Here is a 7,414-nt window from a genome sequence, read left to right on the forward strand (position 1 = left end):
GACAACATATTAGCAATGGGCTTCAGATAGCCATGGTAGTAAAGGGGCTACCTGATTCATACAAGCCATTTGTCGTGCACATCACCCAGACAACTGACAGTGCAACGTTCCGCGAGTTTGAAACAAAACTGCGAAGTTATGAGGGTACTGAAAAATATGGGAAGAGTGACGTGGATGTAGAAGAAGACAACGTGATGAACACTAGCGGGTCAACGAGGGCACATGGAAGAGGAAGTGGAAAGAAGATGGACCTGGCTAATGTCGGGTGTTACACGTGCGGTAAAAGGGGACACATGGCCAGGACATGTCCTGACGAATCCCAGGCGAGAAGAGAGGAACGAAAATAGGACACACCACAGCGAGGAAGGGGGCGCGGTCAAGGACGAAGCCGTGACCATGTGAAGAAAGCTGACGGAGACAGACGGAGGCAGAGCCTACATCTTTCTGTTTCTTCAAGTTGAGTGACTGCCCTACACAAAGAGGAAACAAGAAGGGTCTCATGGTCGACTGCGGCGCCACAACACACATGATCAACGACGCCACAAAGTTCAAAACAGTTGACAAGAGCTTCAGACCCAAGGACCACATGATCGAGCTTGCCGACGGCACCAAGGTGAGCGGGATGGCAAAGATGAGGGGAGACGCCGAAGTCTACTTGCTGGACAGCGAGGACGACAAGTGAAAATGAGGCTCAAGCAAGCACTCTATATCCCATCCTTTCCACAAAAAAAAAATTCAGTCAAAGCAGCGACAGCCAACGGAGCCGAGATCCACTTCAAGGACGGTGATAACTGGCTGGTCCACAAGGAAGGTACCAAGTTCAAAATGGATGTGTATGGTAGGCTGTATTACCTTAGCACAGTAGAAGATGAAAATGTTAATGAAGTGTATAGTTGTCATGACATTCAAACATGGCATAGGATACTTAGTCATTGTAATTTTGATGATGTTGCAAAATTAGAAAAAGCTGGTTGAAGGAATGTCGATGAAAGGGAAAAATTACAAGTCCAATCAAAACCATGAAATATGCACACAGGGCAAGTTTACACAAAGCAGAAACAGACAGGCAGACGCTAAAGCTACAACCATGCTAGAGCTAGTACACACAGAACTATGCGGTCCTCTAGAACCAGCAGATAAAGATGGATACAGATATGCGATAGCATTTACTGATGATTACAGCGAGATGATTTTTCCATACTTTATCAAAGCAAAGAGTGACACGACAAAAGCTACAGAAAAATTCATAGCAGACGTAGCTCCATATGGAAAGATAAAGTGCATAAGGTCTGATAACGGTACAGAGTTTACCGGACAGGAGTTCCAGTCTTTACTTCGGAGTAACGGGATAAGGCACGAGGTGAGCGCACCCTACTCACCTCATCAGAACGGAACTGCCGAGAGAGGTTGGAGAACCTTATTCGAGATGTCACGATGCATGCTATTGGAGAGTAACCTCCCAAAGCAATTATGGACATATGCTGTACAGACAGCAGCTCAAATCCGCCACAGGTGCTACAGTACGCGGCTACAGCAGACACCTTACCATGTTTTCACAGGAAAAACACCTAACTTATGTAACATGAGGATATTTGGCTCTGAATGCTACATCTATAAGCAGGATAAGAAGAAGCTGGATTCTAGGTGAAAAGGGGATCTTTGTAGGCTATGATAAATATAGTCCAGCATATAACGTGTATCATCCTGAGACAGCAAAAGTCCTAAAACATAGGCTGGTGAAATTCATCTCCAAAGGTAGCGCAGATAGCCAGACTCAGACACATTGTGAAATGGGGGACGACATTGAGAGTTATGGAGATGCACCACCGAAGATAGTCAACCAGGGTCAGGGACAGCCTAAGGAGAGTAAAGAGTCCAGTGTTGAGGAGACTGCTGAGGCAGGTCCGACCCAGACAGACAGTACTCAGGTAGAACAGGGAGAAAGTTGGTATCCTACAAGACAGAAAAAGGCTCCAGAATACTTAGAGTACCAGTGTAAAGTTGAGTGTAATAATGACGAAATTGAAAATGTAGATTATTTCTACAGAGTGGCTCATGATGTACCCAAAACACTTAGAGAGGCTGTGGATGCTAAGAAGTCAAAAATGTGGGCTGATGCGATGAAAGAGGAGATGAACTCTTTGACAGAATGAGACTTTCACTCTGACCCCACTGCCAAGAGGTAAACAAGCAGTGGGAGGTCGCTGGGTATATGCAGTAAAAGAGAGCCCAGATGGATCTGAGACTTGTAAAGCCAGATATGTCGCAAAGGGGTATGGTCAAGTTGAAGGGATTGACTATAAAGAGAGTTTTTCACCGACAGCCAACATCACCTCTGTCCGAGCATTGATGCAGGTGGCTGTACAGGAGGATCTTACCCTACACCAAATGGATGTGAAGACTGCTTACCTCCATGCTCCGATAGACTGTGAGGTATATATGGAACAACCGGAAGGTTTTGAGATCAAGTCAAAAAATAAAGAACACTTAGTGTGTAAACTCAATAAGTCATTGTATGGTTTAAAACAGTCCGGGCGTAACTGGAACTGGAACACTGTCTGGGTAACGACTTTAGACAGAGTGAGGGAGAGATAAAAATGACTCAAAAGAGAAACATAGAGAAGATGTTAACGACATTTGGAATGTCCGAGTGCAAACAGAGATCTACCCCATGTGAGCAAAAGTTAAACTTTGACAGTGAGGGTGAACTTATTGACTCAACAGGGTATAGAGAGCTACTAGGTAGCTTAATTTACATTATGACATGTACTAGACCTGACCTGAGCTGGGTTGTTAGTAAACTATCACAACACCTAGCAGAACCAAAGCAACAGCATTGGGCTACAGCAAAACACCTACTGAGGTACTTAGAGGGTACTATAGATCCAGAAATACACTCGCAGAAATGTGAGGAAAGCCTACAGCTTGAGGGATACAGTGATGCTGATTGGGCAGCCGATAGAAATGATAGGAGGAGCACAACTGGATACTGTTTCAGCTCAACTGAGAATGGTCCAGTTATATCGTGGAAGAGTAGGAAACAGCCAACTGTGGCATTATCCACCTGCGAAGCTGAGTATATGGCACTAGCAGCCACTACTCAAGAGAGTATGTACCTTGTACAACTACTTAAAGGTATAGTAGTAACCAGCATGTACCAGTCAAGATATATGAGGACAACCAGGGGGCGATAGCTTAATCTAAGAACCCAGTATGCAGACAGAGAAGCAAACACATAGATAGAAAGTATCACTTTGTACGGTCTGCACACACAGAAGGGAAATATCTATAGAATACTGTCCTACTGCCAACATGGTGGCTGATGTCCTTACCAAGCCAGTGACAAAGGCTAAGTTTGAGAGGTTCAAAGGGTATTTGTTTGGAGAGTAATGTGAACTGGCAGATGTAAATGTTTTTGAAGTTTTTAAAACACTGCCAGTATGCAATTTTTTTTTATTTTGGAGTTATGTAGTTTTTAGGGCTGTCAGTTAAACGCGTTATTAACGGCGTTAACGCACCTTCCATTTAGCGGAACTATTTTTTTTTAACGCATGTGCGTTCTGTGACCCTCGGCCCGCTCCGTAGTTTAAGAAAATATCAGGAAACCATGGTAACGTTGTGGATCACAGCAGAAACACACTACAAGTGGAGAAAGAAAAGTCACTTTTGAATGGAAAGTTGAGCTATAAAGCCCTGCTGGGTGGTTTTCTCGAGAAGACCGAGGTAATATGTATGTGCTGCAAAGTGAATTAAGTTTCCTCTGGAGTACGCCGAGTTTAAAATATCACTCGCTGACCAAGCATAGCGCTGATTCAGAGACCCCACAGAGGACAACTTAATAGCTAAATGGTGGCTACAGACTGTAGGTCAGTGAACACTGATGAGGCTCTGCTAGAGTCGAAACGACCTTCTTAAGAGCCTTGGAGAGCTGTAAAACTAAAAAAGATTCACAACTTTGTTGCAATAACAATGATGTTTACTGTCTTGAATAAATATAATTACATTATGTATAATTAATAATAATTATTTATTATAAGCATAATTTACGATTAATTATAAAGCACTCATATTTATCCACCTACAAAAACTTGAAAAATATCCTTTTAAGGTACATTTAGAACTGATAAATAATGTGCGATTAATCGCGATTAAATATTTTAATCGACTGACAGCCTTAGTATTTTTGGTTTTTGTTTACCACTATAGAGAGCTATAAACATGTCTTTGAGTGGGAGTGTTCTGGCTCTGCCAGCAGTTATTTTAGACTAAACGATGTGGAGACTTTTATTTTGATACTCGATGCACTGTAGCTACAGGAAGTAGCCAGAAAGCCAGAAGAAGAAATAGTAGACAGCATGGTTAAGAGCAGCACGGACGTTTATTATGCTTTTCCTGCGTAGTTGTTCCTAGGCATTCTCAGTAAGTACATGTTGTTATGACATTTGTGCCTAAAACTAATTACATTAAGAATAATGTCTTATAATTTCCAGCCAGAGTTTTACAGTTTATTTGCCCTGCTAGCTTTGAATAGCCTTGTATTGATCGCATCTGTCTGAGCCATTTATGTGTAACTCATATTGTCATATATTTACTGGTGTATGTACTGTGTGTATTTCAGTTTCACAATTTCCCATATAAAGAGTCATCTTCACCCTCGGTGTCCGGATCTCATTGTGGGAAGGTGTTTAGCTAGTTGGATAGCAGAATAAGGACATTCTGTGAGGCCATCATAGTGAAAAGAGAGACCTTCGAAGAGCTACTGATGACTGCATTGTCGTGCCGGAAGCCTGAATCGGTACAACAACTGCCACGTCACCAGTAAGGATTGAGGTAAAAAACATCCATAGCAGCCATGGACAGAAAAAGTGCATCAGTTAGATCTGCAGACTCTCATATGAGTAGAGCTTCATGTACAGTAGCACTGGCAGCAGCCACAGCACGTGCTAAAGCCCAAGCCGCACACACAAGAGCTGCCTATTCACGTGAAGAGATTGAATTAAAGATGGAAAAAGCCCGTCTAGAGGCAACACTCATCGCCTTAGAACAGTGTTTCTCAAACTTTTTCAGACCAAGGACCACTTAACCAATAAAAAAATACTCACGGACCACCTAACTCCCCCAATATCCCAAAACAAGATTCAAGATTCAAGAAGCTTTATTAATCCAGAGGGAAATTGAGGTGCAACAGTTCAATACAAAGAAGAAGGCCTGCTTACCACTCCAACAGTATATTACAAGTTACAGCCTCATAATGACAGCTTTATGTGACCTTCTCTATATCGCTCGTTCACACATTAAATCAACAACACAAATACAACTACGGATTCTACAAGCAGTTCGTTCACATGCGATTTAAACGGTAAATGCTGATAGATTTTACACATCATATGAAACATAGACTACATTTATTACTGAGTTTATGTCCGAGCGAACAGAGAGATACGCAAAATGCACCGCATTTAGTACGACACAAACTTCTGCTGTGTATTTTCAAAAATAAAATACAGTAAAACTATGGTTGCAGGCCCAAGTTTAACAAGACTTTAACAATAAACTCAAGGTCATTATTTACACTGTTACATTTACAAATAGCATTGTTTACTCACTCATACACTGCGTGTCTCTGCTGCTACCTAATGGGAGGAATGGTCCTGCTTGTGCTGAGACATCAGTGAAACAATGTCTGGATCCAAACTGGAGAGTTTTAGTCTCATATCACAGTCCACATTGATCCTGTTACGCTGCTTTGTTTTCAGACCAACAAGTGTAGAAAAACCAACTTCACAGTTGTAGGTGGATGGAAACGGCATCAACAGTTTCAGAGCAGCGTCAGCCAGCTCTGGGTGCTCATGCTGGACGTGGACCCAAAAGTCCGTCAAGCTTTTCTCTCTGAAAGTCGTCCTCAGTGTCCCATCAGATGCGATGTCCACAAGGCTGTCAACCTGTCTTGATGGGAGCTTGGAACTGACGTGTTCGATGTGCGTTTTGTCCCCAAGTGGATTCCTGATCCACTCATAGCCTGCATCTAGTTCTGGGAAATATCTTCCCAGCTGAAAGTGAAGGCCTTGCAGATGTTCCTTGAAGGCTGCAACTGTGCCGCCGTCCAGCTCTTCATCTGCAGCGAGGAGAAAATCCACAAGCGTCGGAAAACAGTCAAACTCCTGGCGATCCAGACGGACACACCACAATTCCATCTTGAGGCGTGCGGCTTTAATTTTGTCCTGCACATTGAAGGCGGTGACGGCTTTTCCCTGCAGCGCTAAGTTCGAAGCATTGAGTGCGCTAAAGACATCGGCCAGATATGCCAATTTTGAGAGCCACTGGAAATCATGCAGTCTGTCATACAGTTCATCAGTATGATGCAAGAATAACATCACCTCATCGCGCAGTTCAAATAGACGGGTGAGAACTTTCCCACGCGACAGCCAGCGAACTTCAGTATGGAAAAGCACTTTTGTGTGTTCACTTCCCATTTCATCACACAGAGCTTTAAAAAGACGTGTGTTCAGTGCTTTGGTTTTTATTGTATTAACAATTTTCACAGACTCGTCCAGTACTGATTTGAGGCATGGTGGCATTTTTTTCACAGCCAGCTGTTCTCTGTGAATGCAACAGTGTGTTGCTGTGGCGCAAGGTGCAACTGCGCGTATGCGCGCTGCCAGTCCCTTGTGTTTCCCAGTCATTGCAGTTGCACCATCTATGCAAATACCAACACATCGTGTCCAGTCGATATTATTCTGCAGGATGAAATCGTTGACTGAGTCAAAAATGGCTTCCCCTGTGGTGTTGGTCGGCAGGGAACGACAAAACAGAAATTCATCCTGCACACCGCCATCATAAATGTACCTTACAAAACACAGCAGATTTGCCTCATTCACATATCAGTTGACTCGTCCAGTTGCAGTGTGAAAAACTGGCTTTGGCGTAAACGTGTGATCAGCTGATCTTTCACATTTTCAGCCATGGCTGTTATTCGCCGCTGGACATTATCATTGGAGAGGGGGACCCTGTTAATTTCGTCGCTTGCTTTCTCCCCAAACAATACATTAGCCATAACCTTGGCAGCTGGCTTGACTAAATTCTCAGTTATCGAATGAGGTTTCCCTGTTTTTGCGATGAGAAGGGATACCCTGTATGATGCCTCTGTAGCCTTCGCATTTTCCCCCGTCGCAAAAAAATGTGAGGGCGCCTTCGTCATGTGTTTTTTAAGTTCATCACGTTTTCTCTCAAACAATGCTAAAGGTTTCCCGATGTAATCCTTGTGTTTGCTCTCAAAATGACGCTTGAGCTTGGCGGGTTTCATAGCCTCGTTAGCCAACGACTCATAGCACAAAACACAGTGTGGATTGGGATCCTCTTCATCTCCAGTCCAGAAAAATCAGAATTTTATGTAGTCGCTGTGATATTTTCTCTT

General features: G+C 43.3%; 1 pseudogene; it reads right to left on the bottom strand.

The window, feature by feature from the left end:
• Positions 1-735: 735 nt before the first annotated feature.
• LOC134879501 (zinc finger BED domain-containing protein 5-like) lies at positions 736-7,414 on the bottom strand (annotated as a pseudogene).

This window comes from Eleginops maclovinus, chromosome 17 (assembly GCF_036324505.1).
Source record: "Eleginops maclovinus isolate JMC-PN-2008 ecotype Puerto Natales chromosome 17, JC_Emac_rtc_rv5, whole genome shotgun sequence".
NCBI lineage: Eukaryota > Metazoa > Chordata > Actinopteri > Perciformes > Eleginopidae > Eleginops > Eleginops maclovinus.